The sequence below is a fragment of the Alligator sinensis genome, unplaced genomic scaffold, assembly GCF_000455745.1.
Source record: "Alligator sinensis unplaced genomic scaffold, ASM45574v1 scaffold647_1, whole genome shotgun sequence".
Taxonomy (NCBI): domain Eukaryota; kingdom Metazoa; phylum Chordata; order Crocodylia; family Alligatoridae; genus Alligator; species Alligator sinensis.
In genome coordinates this window covers 459589-476853 of record NW_005842952.1, presented here as the reverse complement: position 1 = coordinate 476853, position 17265 = coordinate 459589, and the positions used below count along the sequence as shown (strand labels likewise).

Sequence of the window (17265 nt, the reverse complement as noted above, 5' to 3'; positions counted from 1 at the left end):
TCCTGCTGAGAAGGTGAGTGAGCAGCACAGACCCCATGAAATGATACAGATGTTCCCCAACCCTCACCTGTTTGGCCCTGAGCTGTTCTGCTGATGCTTCACAGAACCAGCCCATTGATCATTCACATGGTCTTCCTTTATATGGCCATTGCCATTAGCTACTCCTGGATCTCCTGCTATTGCTTCCTCAAGGCTTGGTGTAGACCCTCCCCTAGCCATCACTGGCCTTTCCAGTTTTTTGGATGTCCCATCACTGAGGCTCACCTTTGTACTTTTCTGCTCTAGAAGCGCTCTTCACTTTTGGGGATAAAAAGACACCCCACTCCTGACATCACAGGTGAAGTCATCTCACCCAAACACCATATCTGGTCTCACTTTCCCTCCTTGCCTGGTGAATCAGACATGAGACAGCTGCATTTCTACAATGAAGCACCTCTGTCGTTGGCTGCTTTATGAAAAAAAAACAAACAAGAAACCTGCCTTTTACATGCTTCAATCATGCACCTCCCTCCCACCCCCCACCCCAGGTTTCAAGCTTCTGGGATAGTACTGAAATCAAAATGTGACATGACCCAAGGTACTTAATTTGACCTTGAAGCCAATACCTGCAGATGGGGTCATCTACTAGTTAACAAATGGAGGTAATCACCCCACCAAAGGAAATGGCAACACAGAGCTGTACTGGTTACAAAGACCTCAAATATTGCTACATTAGTGAAGTAAATACACTCCCTGCCCTGATATAATGGCTGGTAGAGAATGGACTTATATGGACCTAACTATGAAGGAAAGGATCACCTACAATAGGGCCCTGACCCCAGAAAAAAATTGAAGCCATTTGGGATGTTTTCCTAAAACTGGTTGATCAAGTATTCTAAAATGAGACTTGGCTGAAAAAGTAGAAGATGCGAATACCCTGCCCCATCCCTCTCTGCTTTTTCTCTACACCTCCCTTTCCTTCTGGAATTTAATTTGCTTTTTGGTTGTGATATTCAAGCCATAAAAGTCCATGTGGTAGAAACACTGTAGGTAATATATGGGAACATCAGCATGGTATAAATATCTTGGCCTTTTCTCATTTCTGATGTATGACTTTTTTGTGTGTTTGTTTTATGTTTTGGCACCTAGAATTGGTTGGATTTGTTACAAGGAGAAAAAATACAATTTAGAAGGTTTAATAAATAATATAAAAAAGAAACAGTTTGTTTGGCTCATCAGAGTAAAATCTGTTCATGCTTTAGTCTACCAAGTCCTCTAAGTCAATTCCCTCTAAGTTTTCCCTTTCCTCTAACTCCCCAGTCTCCCCTGTTCCAAATCCAGTCTTTCCATCCTTCCTTAGCTCCCTTCTGTCACCACAACCTGGGATTTTGGCAGCTCTTGGCTTTGTGTGCTTTATCAACCAGCTCTTTCAGTATATTTGGTCAAAGTAAATCAAAGCCAGTCAGCAAACGATGTTTCAGTCTTAACTGCATGAGTTTCAAAGAGCTGTATGATGGTGTGATCATACCCTACTGCAGGTTTCTGCCTATGTTTTCTCATTCTGCACTGTCAGCTTCATTTGTCAAGAGAAATAAGGACAGTCTCCTCCATTTACTCTCTCACAATTCTCCCTAAGCCTCCATTTCCTCCCCTGGGCATTTGTGACAGATGCATTTCTGCCATCCTCACATCCCATGGAGCTCTAGATCCAGGCCTAAGACTTGTCTAGACAGTGGAAGAAGCAGTTGACTATTTGATAGCTATTATTTTATGTGCTGTAAGTAATGTTTGCTGGATCTCAACATATCTTGGACTGCACCATTCAGTCTGAAGTTTTCTCATTTTTTTGTTTAGTTGCAGTTTAATTGTAGGATTTTTTTGTGGGGGAGGGGAGGGACAACTGACTTCTCAACAGCTGTTACACATTGTGAATGGATGTCATGCTTTTTTGGTTTAGAGGACTCAGGGTTATTTTTCAGACTATAAGAAGATGGGTTTTCACCAGATGATGTTTTGCAGACTCCTGAGAACATGCAGTTTGGAATCTGGCAACTCATTTGCCAACTTCCTTTCTTCAGAGAATAAAGTGCATCACAAAAGGTTTTGGGCATTTAATCAGAGGTGCAGTAGATCAGGGGCACCAGGTTTAGCATCCATGATAAGCATGAAAATATAGGAATCAAATAATGGTACAGCATGTGAACAAGAACCATGCCTGTTATAGCACAGAAGAGCAGCTTGTACTCAGGAAAGGGACCATGGAAAAGCAGGCTTTGGAAGGGGTGTGGTTGAAGAGCAAAGGAAAACTTAGGAAAAAGCTAGTATGAAAACAGAAGCTGTGGTGACAGGAAGAGATCCTGGATAGGTGAAAGAGTGGTCAGTTTGGGCCACTGGCAACGTGTAGGGGGTGCACACGGGTGCATGTGCACCCCCTGAGCATGGCGGTGCACCCCCGACAAAAAGGCGCCACTGACACTGCCAGCAGCACTTGCGGGCAGTCGCTGCTCACCCCCCTCCCACACACTTGCTGCAAACACCGCCGGTGGCATCTGTGGGTAGTCCACAATTGCCGCTGGCCGCTGCTGGCAGCATCTGCGGGTGGTCACCAACTGCTGCTCAGCGCTCGCCCCATCCCCACCTCTGCCGCCGACAGCACCGTGGCTGCCTGCAGGAGCTCCACGCTTACCACTGCCACGCTCCCGCCGCCACCACCTGCCGGACTTCACCATACCCCCCAGCCACCAGGGGCACGCAGCGTTCTGGGTTTGTGCCATAGGGCAAACAGTACGGTTGTTTAGAGCCCTAGGACCAGTGACTTATAACAGATGAGGAGTACGAAACCTCTTCCCTCCTTTCCCTTATGCTGCTGCTCCTGTTAAGGGGAAGGAGCAGTGGCGGATTTACTATGAAAGGAGCCATGCAGTGGCATGGGGCCCCCAACAACAGGGGGCCTCAAAATGCAAGATAAATCTGACAAATGACTGAACTTAATAAGCATTGCAAGTCGCAAAGCGGTCCAGGCTTTCTGCATTCTGCAAACTTCTTTTGTAAACTGTGCTCTAAACATGTTTTTTTTAAAGTAGTCTAGCAAAGAATTTGCTTCACCATTTTTTTGCTGTCTTGAATGTTCTTTGGCTGGGTCCCGAAGTGGGGGGACCTGAAAATGAAGCTGCACACAGGGTCCCACTAGCTCTAAATCTGCCACTGGGCAGAAGATACTGCTAGGAACCCAGAAGAGCTAGTGGCACCTGCAACACTGACTCTCGTGGCAGAGAGGGATGGCTAAAGAAGGGTCATTGGAACCAATTCACGCTAATTGGGTTGACCCTGGAAAAAAACCATTGGGCTTCCTCACTTCAAATGAAACTGGAAGGAGGCAAAAACATCCCCAGCTGACTTCACAGGAAACTTATGGGATTGCAATGGTTAAGCTTGAGGAGAAATGCTGTTACTCAAACACAGCTTCAGCCACACACCGTCTCCCAGACAGCAAAAAGAGATGTTCTGTTCCATAAGTGTTCACACACCACCCTAGTGCCTGCCAGCGTCACCTCTTCTTCCATGGTTACAGCCTCAGCCAGCTGATCTTCTCCGAGCACCGGGACATCTTGGTGATAGTTCTTTGTATGTGGTGAAGGGCAGCTGACATTCTGCCCTGCTCAGAAAATTTGAGTGCTTAGGAGAGCAGCCTGGATGGGGTGTGTTCCTGCCAGTGCTGCAAATGTAACTGACGTTGAGAAGTGATATCAGGCAGGGAGGCAGATTGGAAGGTAAGAAACCTGGGCTTTATCCCTGACTCCACCACAGAGAAACTACAGTGTGATCTTGAAGGGGAGAAGTGACCTCTCCAAGATCAGTTTTGCTACTTGTAAAATAGGAACAACATGGTCTCTTTTTGTAAATTACTCTATCCTCAGATGTATAGTGCTATGAAATATGTAAATACTTAAGTTCCAGGTTCTGGTTCTTAATTATTCAGGGATCTGCCAAAAACCAAGCCTATCCATAAACACACTTGAATGAGCAAGAAGCTTAGAACATCAAGAAACAAAGCTAGTTAAAAAGGAAATATAACTATGGCCTGGAACAGCTAGTCTTTCTAATGCCTTTTTAGGTTGCTTCTACATGGAAAAGCCCTGCAGAATTTAGTAGAAAACTCTCTGTTCTGTTGGACTCATGAACTCTCTCTACAGATCTCAACAGGGAATTACATCCCTGCTGCACAGCTCCAGAAAGTTGCATGTGACCTATTAAAGACCTACTGGTCAGAGTAATTTCAGTAGACTCCTCCTAAAGTACAATACAGGCTTCCTCCCTGTTTATTTGAGGAGGATTCCTTCCCAAAGGGGAGCAATGAAAAGGAGGAATAAAATATAGGTTGCCCTGACAAGCAAACACTGGGTATTTATTTTTAATGCATCTCTATTGTTTTAAGCAGCTATTTTATTTTATCAGTTCCTATGCAACAGAGGTGACTGACCAAATAGCTCTAACAATAACCCAGTAATACCCATACACCAGGAGATGCCAGTTCCCACATTTCCAGCGGCTTCATTCTTTTTGAAGGTTATAAACAGCAGTGTTCAACCACTCCTCTTCCCAACAGCCCAGCAGGCTGCGGTAGCACAGGGTACCGGTGTCCAATCCCATACATTCCACTTGTTGCTCCTCCATTGCCTGGCCTCATCACTTGACCTCATCATTTGTGGCCACCTCAAGTCCCTGGCTTTCTTTCCTACCCTTCTTCCCCGCCCCCAGCACTGTTGCATCTGTCTTCAAGGATGCTATTTGCCCCATCTCACAGATGCCTTCTCTCCATCCTTTCCTTTCTCCATCTACTACCATCCCTTGAAAGCCTGGAGCTTGCTGTTGGCTCCAGCAGCTTAGAATTTCCTTGCCATCTGGCTTCCATTTCCCTGGCCCTGCTGAAGCAGGGGCCCCTACCATCCCTGGACCTGTTCCCAGATAAATGAAAAGGATGTTTCTCTGTACTTGACTTTCTCAAGCTCTCTGATCTTACTGTCCTCGGCTTTCTCTCTCCCCATGGTTCTCCTACTCTACTCTAGCTATTAAGGCTATCTGCCTTAATAGCTCCTCTCCTATTTGTAAGAGCCCTTAAAGGGTCTGTTTTTGGCCACCTCTATTCTTCGGGTGATTCCCGCTACAAGTTCTGCCCCAATGGCTCTCAAGCCTATTTCCATACCCCTTTTCCCATCTGTAGAGCCTGGCATGTGCCTGGCTCTTGTCATAGCACACAGGCACCACCTCAGACTCCCACCGAGTCCTCTAATCTAGTAGTTTTCAACCTTTTTAAAGTCAGGGCACCCTTCCAAAACCTTTTTGAATTTGGCAGCATGCTCTACCCCCAGCTGAGAACCACTGCTGTACTGCCTCAAGTTTACCTTGGTGGTTCTCCGCTGGGGTACTGCCTCATGCTCTTGCCTGTGTTAGGGTTGTCTGATAAACCTAAAGCAGACAGGAGCAGAGAAATAACTAAAGAGTTTTGTGCTCTGGGCAAACTCCCCTGTGACCCTAAGGAGTACGGGGTGGCGAATGATGACAGAAGAGGGTGTTCCTGCACTTGACTCCTCCAGCCAGGTGGTGCAAAGGGCGGTGTGGCTGGAGTGTGGGTCCTTGCCACAGCTCTTCCCAGTCCTACCATGCATGTTCCTCCTGGAAACAGAGAGGTCTGAGACAATCCACCTAAAAGGGCTGCAGGAAGACCACAGGCTTCAGTGTCAGCTGCTTCCTGATCCTGCTTCCTGTAAATGAGACAGGTCCCTCTAGCCGCAGTGCCACCTGTACTGCAGCACCCCTGAAAGGGGACCACAGCACCCTGGAGTGCTGCAATACCCTAGTTGAGAACTGTGGCTCAAATCTCTCCCCTCTCCCATCCTCCTCTTTCTTCTCATAGTTTCAGTCTCTCTCAGCCCTCCCAAAGCCCCTCAGCTGTCATGTATTGCTCTTATTGGTTGATGAAGGTATCTGAGACTAAATTCTACCTAAGAACACTGTAGAAGTGGGATCTTTGCCACAGGCATTACTGCTGTTACAATGAATCCTCTGCAAATCACATGGGAGGAGATACTCTGTGAAATCGCTGCATTCATTAAAGATCTCCTTTTGAAGGCATTTATAGAAGCCTAATAAAAGGGTGATGGACCTGTGCCACAAGGGGTATGGACAGGCCATGTGTGGCACACAGCAGACTGGGGAGGGGACAGGCAGCATAGCGGTAGACAGGGCAGGCAGCAGAGAACTGAGCAGCAGATTGGGCAGGGAAAGGGGATCAGTGTGGCACTCAGGGAGGGTGTGGGGTTAATTTGTGGCACACCTGCCAAAAAGATTGGCTCCCACTGTACTAGTGCAAGACAGCAGGCAAGGCCAAGGACAGGGAAAGCAGATATGTTCAGGAGGTTCCTATTCCTTCTTGCCTGTAGAGCTGATAAGGGGAACTCATTGCCATGGTTGAAGGGGAGAAGTATAGCTCTTTACCCCACAAAGGTGGTGAGGAAAAAATAGACACCACTCCTTGCAGCTGCAGCCACACTGGCTACCCTCAGAAGAGGCTACAGCTGAGAGGGTGTGGAAGGGAGAGAGAACATGCCGAGTGGGGCTGGCTGGAGCTGGAGTCCGTCAGGCAGCACATGCCACAGGGTGTCTGCAGGCTCTGGGGTGGGAGAGCAGTACGTCACTGACATATCATTTGACTGCTCATATTCAGAGCTGAAGAAATCTGTGAAGTGCTTGATTCCTTTAAAAGGCATCTGGGTCTGAGCTGTTATCTAGCCAGGCCAGAGATAGCAGGGACCAGCACCCTCTGGCTAGAGAGGGGAGTAAAGTATCAACAAGCATCATCCGGTGGGTAAGGAGGGGAGAGGATTATAGGCTGGAATAGATAGACCTGGCTGAGGCGGCGTTTTGTCAGACAAGTCCAAGTTTGCAGGTAGTTCCTGGATCTGGTAAGCAGGAACCTATGCTCTGGTCCATTTACTGGGAGAAGGGGAGGTTTGGGTTAGCTTCTGAGTGTAGAATTGTAAAGTCGCCCATTTCCAATTCTCCCTGAACCCAAGGTAAACCCAGAACCAGCCCTGCACAAGAAACTGCAAGAAAAGACCTCCAGCCCCAGGCAATCGCAAGCTTCCTGTATGACAGGAAGGACCTCTTCTCCCCACCCTGGGCTCCCAATGCTGCTGATGCCCTATATACACATTTGCTGGGCCCTCAGCTACTCCTGGCTGCAAAGAATGTAGCTGATAAGAGTGTCCTTACAACTGGATGCCTGGGCTCATGATATCACTGCACTGTTAGTGAGAGATTCACAGTTCTAGCCGCCATTATAATCTTCCCGTCAGCAGCAGGGTCACAGGGAGGACAATGACAGAGAAGGACCAGCAACAATGATAAGGATGGCTCTCCTGGAAGCCAAAGGGAGCAGCAGTACAAGGAGCCAGAATAATAGGGGATTTACTGATACAAGCACCCAGACATCTCTGTGCCTGGGAGGGCAGAGGTAGCATTCTCTCTCAGCAGGTGCCATGGGCTTCATTTGAAATGTGGTGGCCATCAAGACCTGGACCTGCTGCAGTATGTGCCAGGCACTATTTGGAATAGAATTTCATAAAGTTGAGTGAAGGCTAAAGCCAGGCGTTGCCAAGTCCAACTCTCTTCATCACAAGTATCACTGATGTTCAGTTTTGGCCACTTACCAGGGATCAGATGCAGGAGACCCAGACCAGGAATATTTTCATTTTGAGAACCATCAGTAGGTTTGGGGATGTGAAATCCATGGGCTAGACTCTGGTCCCAGTAGGCTCTCCAGGAAGGACGGCTGTGGTACAGATGCCACTGGGGAGCATGTACTGGGGTCTAGGCCCTGTAAGGACAGATCAGTACCCCCTTAAGTGCTTTCTAAGTGTGACACAGGCTTCACCCATATCCTCTGAGCCTGCAGGCACCCAGGGTGAGGACCATGACAGAGCCCCGTACAGTGAGAATGGGCAGTATTGCCAACACCTGCAATTTGGTTTATTTGTAAAAGGTTTGATTTGGGACAATTTGGGTTATTTGTAAAAGGTTTCTAATTTGTGCCTCTGTCTTCTGAAGTTTTAGCTGAAATAGTCACTTTCTCCCAGTACAGACAATATATGTGGAGTCACTGGCTGTCCCCAACACGATGGGCACCTTGCTCCTTTCTGTTCCAGAGAAGAATGAGGCTGTTCCAGCACAGATGGGTGTTTTTTCCCCATAATTTCCAGCGAGTCTGAAGCCAAACTTCACAGAGGGAAAATGGTGGCCTGTTAGCAGAGACCAAGCTAGGGATAAGGGAATGTAAGAGTGCTAAAATGGGACTGAGGGCAAAGAAGGTGTGGAGGGGCAATGGGGCACAGTAGACAGACTGAGATGGCAGGGAAGCAGAGGTATGGCCAGGCAGTGCCACATCTCGGGTAGCCATGCCATACCTGGGGCAACACCAGCTGCTGCAATACTGATTGAGGCAGCACACTCAGCCGCTGCTGCAGTCATGGCTATTTTTATGCTCGCCCCCCACAAAGTTGATGCCTGGGGTTGCTGCTGCAGTTGGCCTCCCCACCCCACAGTTATACGGATGCAGGGAAAGGCATGACAGAGAAAGAGAGAGAGAGAGAGAAACATGGGAGGGAGATAAAAGGGGAAATACAGGAAATCACTGAGTATAGGGAGCAGTTAGAGGAAGACAGGAACGTGGAGAGAGAACATGAGGGGGCAGCTGATGGGGCACGGAGTGGAGGAATAAAACGGCAGCTCCCTGTGTCCCAAAGGGCAGACAAGGGTAAGTGGATTCCCTTCCGAGCAGTGACCAGCAAGTCTCCACTCCAGCTTTGTCCTGGAAATGGCAGGTCCCTCTGCAGACTTCCATCTGTACCAATCTCCTTATGGGAGGCTGCCATTCTTCAGGTGGCTTCTGAGCCACCTCCTTGAAGAGCAATCTACGTGGAAAAGGGAAGAGGGTTGCTTTGTTCCTGAAAGAAGAGAAGTAAATGGTGAGTAGCATAAGTGTTCCCCTGCATCCATCCACCACTTGGTTTTATCAGTTGCCCTTCCAGGGGAGCACTGCAAGACAGTTGCCAGTAATTCCAGAGCAAAACCATGCACCGCACCACTCATGCCGTCTTCTCCTGTCCTGAAGCTTAGTAGGTTTGCCAGCACTGCAGGCTCCAAGAGAGACCCTTCTTGAGTAGGTCCAGCTCTTCTTGAGATCCCAGCAGGAGCAAAACAGCAAAGGTTCCTTGGGGGCAGGGACTGTTCTTTTTGGCCCATCTAGAACAGAGCACAATGGAGCCCTGACCAGGTTTGGCTTCTAGCCATGGCGGAGAGGCATGTGCAATAAGTACAGTGGGACTCAAAAACTGGAGCCATGCTTGTCAGAGCAGCTTGTCAGCATGCTTCTCCAATCACCTGCTCCCTCCTGCTCAGTCCCACTTGCAGGAAAAAGTGGGAATTTTGTGCCCTTTGTTACCCTGCTCATACAGAGAAGGAAACTGGCATGTATTCTGTCTCAGGCTCTGTGTTAGGTCAGCTGCTGCCCTGATAATACACCGCGGAGGAGGGCAAATGTTACTAGTTCCCTTCATCGGGCTCTTAGGTGGTAGTATGGTGGTGAACACCAAAGCCGAGGGTTTGGGAAGTTTCTGTAGGGTGTGAGCTACTTGTGGGGTGGCAGCTTTGACAGGGGTAGAGGTACAGAACCTTATTCCAGGTTCATCAGTAAGCAGGTGGGTCTAAATGGCTTATCCCAACACTGCAAGTATCTCATGCTAGGAAAGGCTATCAAAGCTATTGCTTCGGTTCTCAGCTCTGGAAGGGAGCTGCATCTGGCTGTACTAGCAGAGAATAATTTTCCATGACCTATCCGGGGGGACAAGGGGAGGATGGGGGGTAAGGGAGCTGGGCAAAAACATTGCACTCAAATGATGTTCCAAACATCTTCCATGCTCCACAGTGCCTCTATCTGATGACATTTCTTAGCTTGATGCATTATACACTCCAAGGTGGGGAACAAGCTGGTCTCAACTCCACAATTAAGCTCTCCCCATCGAGAAGCATTAAATAAGACTTGTGGAAAAGAGGGGAAGGTCTGCTCATTCTAGGCTGGACAGATGCTCTCACAGCTCTCTTCAGATAGATAAGTGCCTGGCACTGAATGCACATTCTCTGCATGCCGTTCCACATACCCCTCCTGTTGCTTGGATTAACTCTGTCAAAAATCTCCTCCTGGTCTATCGTGGTTTTCAGCAGAACTGATTGGCCGTGGCATAACAGATCAGCATTGGGATGAAGCGGATCCACTTGCTCTGGGCAGGATATCCTGCTCAACAGTTCCTTCTGGTCCTATTCCACTACAGCATGCCAAGAATTCCCAGGCATCACGCTGTCACCACCAGCACAATCCCAAGCCTTGCGTGAACCTGTGAGGTGACACAAACACTGACCTGCCATTCCACTCTCTCTGGCATGGGCTCAACAGTGCATGCTAGAAGTATAGGAGAGCAGCAACCTTGAAGCATTGTGCCTTTTTACTTTTGTGATTTACATAGGTAGTGTCATCCTAGTACCACTCTGGCTTTGCTAGAAAGGGTTTCTACTCCCTTTCCAAGGCTGAAGGCACAGTGACATTAGTCAGGGGTGGAGTAGCTGCTCATCAAAATGATAGTGATAAGGTACTGGAGGTAAGTACTGGTTTGTCTGCTATCCTGGTATTTGGAAGACATGGATTTAATTCCTAGCTCTGCCACAGACTTACTGTGTTACCTAAGACAAGTCACTTAGCCTCTCCATTCTTCCATCTGTGCAATGGGGATAATGGCACGGCCCTAACTCATGGGGGCTCTGAGAATTAGTGCAGAGCCACTTGGATAATACACCACATTAGCCCTTTGACAGTCTATGACCCTTCTCAGGGCTTCTCTGAGAACACAAATGCAAGAAGTTTGCAGGGAATTTTCCCAAGAAGAGACAAGGGCAGGCATCGTTTCATAGAGCACTTCATTTGAGCCAGCTTCCACTGTGGATAGTATGGTAGCCTTTGACAGGTTCTGATACTTCAGTTGAGAGGCTGTCTTGGTGGCTTTTGTTGCAACTAAACTTTGGCTCTTATCATACCAGGTTACAAAGCTCCCTTGCTGTTACTGGAGACTCAGGAGACTTCTTATGTTGAGGTGATCAACACATAAGAGGTTCTGCCCCACACCTCTTTCTCTCTCACTGCAGTCCCTGCTGTTCAACAAGGAGCTAAGAAAGACATCAGGAACCTGCTCTTCTTATCCAACTCTTCTAGCTAACAAAATGCACATCCTATATCCTAGGAGCTCAAAACGCCCCAAACAGCTCAAAGGGCTTCCTGGTGCAGTCCTGTTTGTGTAAAGGCAGGTGGAGATGAGGAGGAAATCATCTCACCAGAAACAGCAGGAGTCATGTTCTGGTTTGACCTGCTTTGTTTCATCCAACTCCACCAGGTGTTCCTCAGTGCTGACTTTGCAGGGCTGGTGAATGGACTCACTGCATGGCATTCTCCATGACATCTCCACCAGGGCATTCTCCATGACCTCCCAGCTGTCACAACACACAGGAATCATTTCTCCCACACTCCGCTGCCAAACCTAGATAATCCCTCAACCAATGCTGCACAAATAGGAGTTAAAAAAGAACCTGAAAATGCTGATAAAAATCTGAGAGAGAAACTCCTGCCCCTAATCTGCTCAGTGTGTTCCCAAGCAACCACCACAGGTAAGTTTCAGGGACATGGTACTGCAAGATGCTGTTCATCCTTCACTCACAAGAAGTCAGCCGGGTGAAAGGGCTGCTCTTCTCCAGGGAGCTTTTCTTGGCAGACAGCATCTCTCTTACCAAAAGGGCTGGTTCCCTAAATCTTTTCTTTATATCAGCAGTATAGATTGCCAAGACATCTGGAGTCCAGAAAGCAGCAAGCATCTGTTCCCTGGGGGGTGGAAAAAGTACATCATTTACCTCTCTCAATCTCCAGAAGTGTTCTCTCCTTTAGCTGAGATGAAGTCTTCCTTAGAATACTTCCCCATAAGTTTTTCACTGTGCAAGTGAAGTGTAGCAATTAAAGGATGGTAGGATAATTAATGTCAATCAACATGGTTCTGCAGAAATCAGGTCTTAGCAAACTTGTTATTCAAGAATCTGTTATGGGCACAATGCTACTTGATACATATATACACATATACATTAGGGGTGCACCAATAGAGTATTTGGGGCCGATTTCGATAGCCAATTTTTAAGGAGGTAAATCAGGCAATATGGATCTGATTTCCGATATGCAGCCAGACATCTTGAAAAGCAGTGTCTGGCTGGTGGCGACGCTGGGGTTGGGTTAAGCACTGGGGCAGGGCGCAGCAGGGTGTCAAATTTTGGGGTGGCTGCAGCCCCCTCCATAGCCTTATAAAATTATCCTTTCTAGCTTTAATCTACGAGTAAAGGCTACCATACAGCATCCTGTTTCCCAAAATGACCAGTCTTTAACCCAAAAATCACAGCCCAGAACTTCCAGGTCTTTGTTCAGTTCAGTAGGTTTCTTATACAAACTATTGGCATGAAATATTTCCCTGAAATAAAGATATTCACTCATGGTGATCCTCATTAACTGTAAGAAACTAAGTGTAGCTACAAAGGGCTGAGCTGTGTCGTGTTGACAATTAAACAGCAATAAAAACTTTCTCAATAGCTATACTATGCTATTTTCCTGAATCTGCAGCAATATAAACATCTTATTGGCTTCAGTCTGCCAGCACTTACCCGGTCCAAGCTCCCGTTTGACTTCAAAAGGCAGCATGAGTCAACCACCATTAATGGAGAGTTTACTAGAAAGGAAAACATTTAGAACTTGCAAACACATGCAATTTGTGTCCTTGTAGGAGGAAAATCCACTTTCCCTCTCTAGTTTTACCTGTAAAAGCAGAAATACGTGTATATTATAAATCAATTATGGGGCAGTTATAGTGGAAATACAAGTGTTATGAAACATAAATATGTATCCTAGCCTATGTACATCCCAGGATCCCTTGGAAGTAACACTGAACTTTCCCCAACTCTTAAAGGGCATGTGAGAAGAATATCCTGCATCTATCTACAGTACTTAGCCCTTTGCTAGTATAAGCCAGAGCATGGAAGCAATGCTTATTTATACCTGCTAAGGATCTGCCACACTATATACCCATCCTATATTCCCATATGCCCACACTATATACCCACCCTACTCATGCAGCTTTATAGACCTGGTTTGCCTCTCACTTTTGCCTGCTTCTTCTACGCAGCTTCAAGGCAGATGTCACATAGCGCCCCTCTGAGTTAAACTAGCTCCATGCTTACATGTCTGAGCAACATCTAGGGATCATTGATCCCTGAGCAGAAGTCTAAGAAGGGAGTGAATCATTACACCAATTAGTAAAATAGTGCTCAGATGAGTATCTGTATCCAAAGGGAGGGGAAACCACACTGATATGTATAACAGCTGTGTAGTGGCCCAAACTGAAATACGACTATAATAGAAAACAGACATCTTCCTATTAAGTCCAAGGGCTCTATCCAAAGGCCACAAAGTTCTCTGACCATAGCAGCACAGGAATGGAAAGACCATCAAGTCCAGTCTCCTACATCCTCAGGCAGCTATTTATCCAGAAAAGTGTATACAAGAATATCAGCATTGGCTCTCCTCACACACTACAGCCACAAATTTGCATTCTGGGTCACTAAAGATTGCTAGTATATGCCAGGTGGGCAAATAATAATAGGTTCCACATGTACACCAAAGGCATGGTAGGTAAAATCTGAGTAATGACACAAATGAACGTCAGCTCACTCATTCACACTTTTAACAGTGGCATTTCTTCTCCTTTTGCGTGCTTATCGGTGGAACCTCAATGTTGCATTAGCAGCAGATTGTTTTGTATGCAACTACTATTGTATCAACCTATTTTTAATCTATGCATTTTCCTTGCAAATCAATGTTACAATAATTATGGGTGGACCTGGTAGCAACTCCTGCAGTTATGGTTTTCTAAAGTTTTCCATGATAAAGGCCCAGGTTTCAGTTGCTCACAACTGTAACCACTTGGGCTGAAGGTTTCCATGCTGGTTTTCTGCCATAAGGTGTCATTAAAAAAAAACGTTTTAGCTAAACTGGTTCAGCTGTTTCCAGAAATGAAATTAGGGAAAGCATTTTGTCACCCATGCTAAATTTTCTCAGCTGTTCCATTGTACAGCTCATGCTTTAGGACTGAGACTCGATGTTGTTTGGGAACAGGGGGTTACCCTGCTATTGGGTATGCTGTTCACTGCCACGTGATCACATTATTAGCTTCTGTTAGATCAAACAGGAGATGTCTGTGCTGTGAATCTAAAGCAATGATTCTCAAGCATGGTGACATGGCACCCTGAGGTGCATGAGAGACTTAAGGGTGCTGTGGAATATTAGGTGTGCAAACACCTACACACGATTCACAACATCAACCAAGAGGTTTCAGAGAGGAATCCCCAGCATCAGAACGATTCTGAGGTACTGTGATCTTCCCGAGTCCTTTGCAACAGAAGAATCGTTCTATTATTATGAGTGAAAGCTAACAGCTGCCACAAGTGACAGGGTTGAGAATCACTGATCTAAAGTTTCCCATATGGGGTCAATATGGTTTCACATGTGGAGATGTGGATTTGTTTTTAATAGTTTGTTTTAGAAAAACAAACCCCAGGGATACTTCATCAAAAACTAGTTGAGAACATGAAGGTCGCCAAGTCACCTCCTCAAAAGTTAGGAAATGCTATAATCACACGTGACCATACAACATGCCGCCTTGTGCACTATGCAAGTCTTCGATTGTATTATTAAAGCTGGGGGGGGGGCTGCACATAGCAAGATGGTTTACTGCCTTCTGCTTTAAAAAATAGGAAGTGACATACAAAGAAACTTATGCCAAAAGAACACTTTTTAGGTTGCAAAGTTAAGGTCTGAAAAGCAAAGGAAACCACAGAATAAGCACAGAGTTAGTCTTTAGATAAATAATCACATTTCCACACAAGCTTCCCAGGGCTATTGCATCCTTCATTGCACAGGAAGAAATCAGGGTTATGGGGCACAAGGAGCCTGTTGTCTGTAGTGACCCTGCCCCATCTGCTGCCAAAGCCGGAAGGTGTGTGGTAACTGAGGCAGGGAGTTGCAGAAGGAAGGATGCCCTCATTGTGAAGACCACCTGATTCTTAAGTGACGTGACCTGTGCTATATAAATCCAGCTTTTTCACAGGGTGCTCCACTAACCCCCTGACTTTTCACAGGGGGCATCTCAGGTCCCGAGTGCATGACTTGGCACGCTGGGCTGGGTTTGCAGAAGCACTGCATGCTCATAGTGACAACAGAAGCCAGCTGAGATTGTGCCTCGCACATAATATGGTGCTATGTAGAACTGGGTACACTGAAAAAAAATCAGAGCTTTGGTGCCTCACCCAACACGAGGAAACACCTGACAGTTTTGGCTTTGGTCTCTTCACAGCTTGAAGTGGGGAAAGCACCACCATACCCTTCAGGGGTAGGTCCATGAGCATCTGTGGCGTGCACGTGCCTAGGAGAGCAGCAGGAAGCAGACAGCTTCAGAGGGTTTGGATGGCTTGCGAGGCTTTGTACAACAAACTGAAGGGTGAGGTTCAAAAGAAGTTGAATAAATACCCATTTGCTGGGCCCAGAGCCCTCTTCTCTCCCATGCCCCAAGTGAGGCCTGCCAGTGGGGAAGTGTGTGATCAAGTTTGAGACTATCATAGGGCATTTCCCCAGGGGCTGAGTTCAGGTTGTACAGACACCTATAATTTTGCACTTTGAGTGCTTGATCCTGAAACTTGAACTTCCTTCAAATTCAGTCTTTCTTCCTGTACATAATTTCTGGCTATGTTACAAGCAGATCTCCTAGCAAAGCCTACTACTGTTAAGTCTAGTGCTTTCTATTTATAAATAATCCTTTGGTTTCACTTGGTTATCAGGCCTGTCAGAGATGCAGCTTGTGAGCTGGATCCTGCCTGAGGAGCTGTATCACCCAGCCCCTGGTGCTGTCCAAGGGTCTCAGAGCAACCCACAGACAGCCTGCAGGGTGTGCTGGATGGCCCTGTGTGCCATGCATGGTGCCTGCTCCAGGTCATATCCCAGAGCAGCTTCAGCCGTTCCAGGACTGCACAGCGCAGTCCCACAGTGGTGGCAGATTCAGACCTTCCAGGACAGCCCACAGTGGTGGCAGCTCTGGGGCCATGCAGCACAGCTCTAGAGCGGCTGGAGCAGGACCCAGCTGCATGCAGTGCCCACTCTGGCTGCTCCTAGGCACACACTGGATCTGGAATGCGGGGCCAGTCTGTGGGTCCTGTCCAGCCCATGGACCAGCCCCAGGCTACACATCCAGCCCACAGGGCAGGATAGGTTTGGCACCCCGATTTATCATTTTAACTGACTATAACCACTCACAGCAGAGTTTTCCATGCTTGCTCTGAACCAGTTTCACTAACAAAGAAGTGTTGTTCCGCATAAATAAATGTTTTGCCCATATGTTCCCCCTGTTTCTTTAAAAGAGCACTAGCACCTACCTACAGTGAGCAGGGTCATCAGATGCTATAGACAGGTACTTCAGGGACCTGGGAGCTGCATTTACTGCCTGGCTTGGCCAAACTTGGGAAGAGGCCCCCCCCAAAATTATCTTTCCTTAAAGGTTAATAACTAGTTTTTAAAATCGGTCTTCAGATTTCTGAGTGCACCATGGCCATCCTCAGATGGGGATAATATTTCAAATGTGAGTTTATAGTGAATGCAGTAATTTGGGATCCTGCTACAGGGTCTCTCACCATCAGTTCCTTACACTAGGCACCGTACAAGCGCACAGTAAAAGGAGCGCTATCTGGAACTGTGTTTTACAAAGAGTGTCTAGAGAACAATCAAACAAAGGGCCATCTAGTGGTTTTACAAGCTTGCCAGGAACAAGATGATGGTCTCTTAGGAGCAGCTCAGACTAGAGGGAATTATGCAACAAGCCTTTCATAAACTCAGCGACTACAAGAGACTATTGACCTATGCATCAGAGGGTGGAAGACTGAGCAGTCAGTAACATGGGATAATCACAGCTGGACCCTGGTAACAAGATGACTTTAAAGGTCTGAGATAAAGGCACTGGAGGAACAAAATCAGCTCTGTTCCCCTTGGAGGTGCTGAGAGAATCTCTTCCAGGTAACTGAGCGGCTCAGCCTGGTTGAAATTCTCCAGTT

The 17265-nt window shown here is 47.0% G+C and overlaps 1 protein-coding gene across 1 annotated transcript in view; it reads right to left on the bottom strand.

Annotated features, from left to right (window-relative positions):
• LOC102377934 (metastasis-associated protein MTA1) overlaps positions 1-17265 on the bottom strand; it is a 132474-nt gene that overhangs the window by 4760 nt on the left and 110449 nt on the right. The window contains exons 23-24 of the mRNA XM_014526083.2: positions 12778-12928; positions 265-11956 (exon numbers count right to left, since the gene is read on the bottom strand). The gene's annotated coding sequence lies outside the window, so the exon portion shown is untranslated. The remainder of the gene's footprint in view (positions 1-264; positions 11957-12777; positions 12929-17265) is intronic.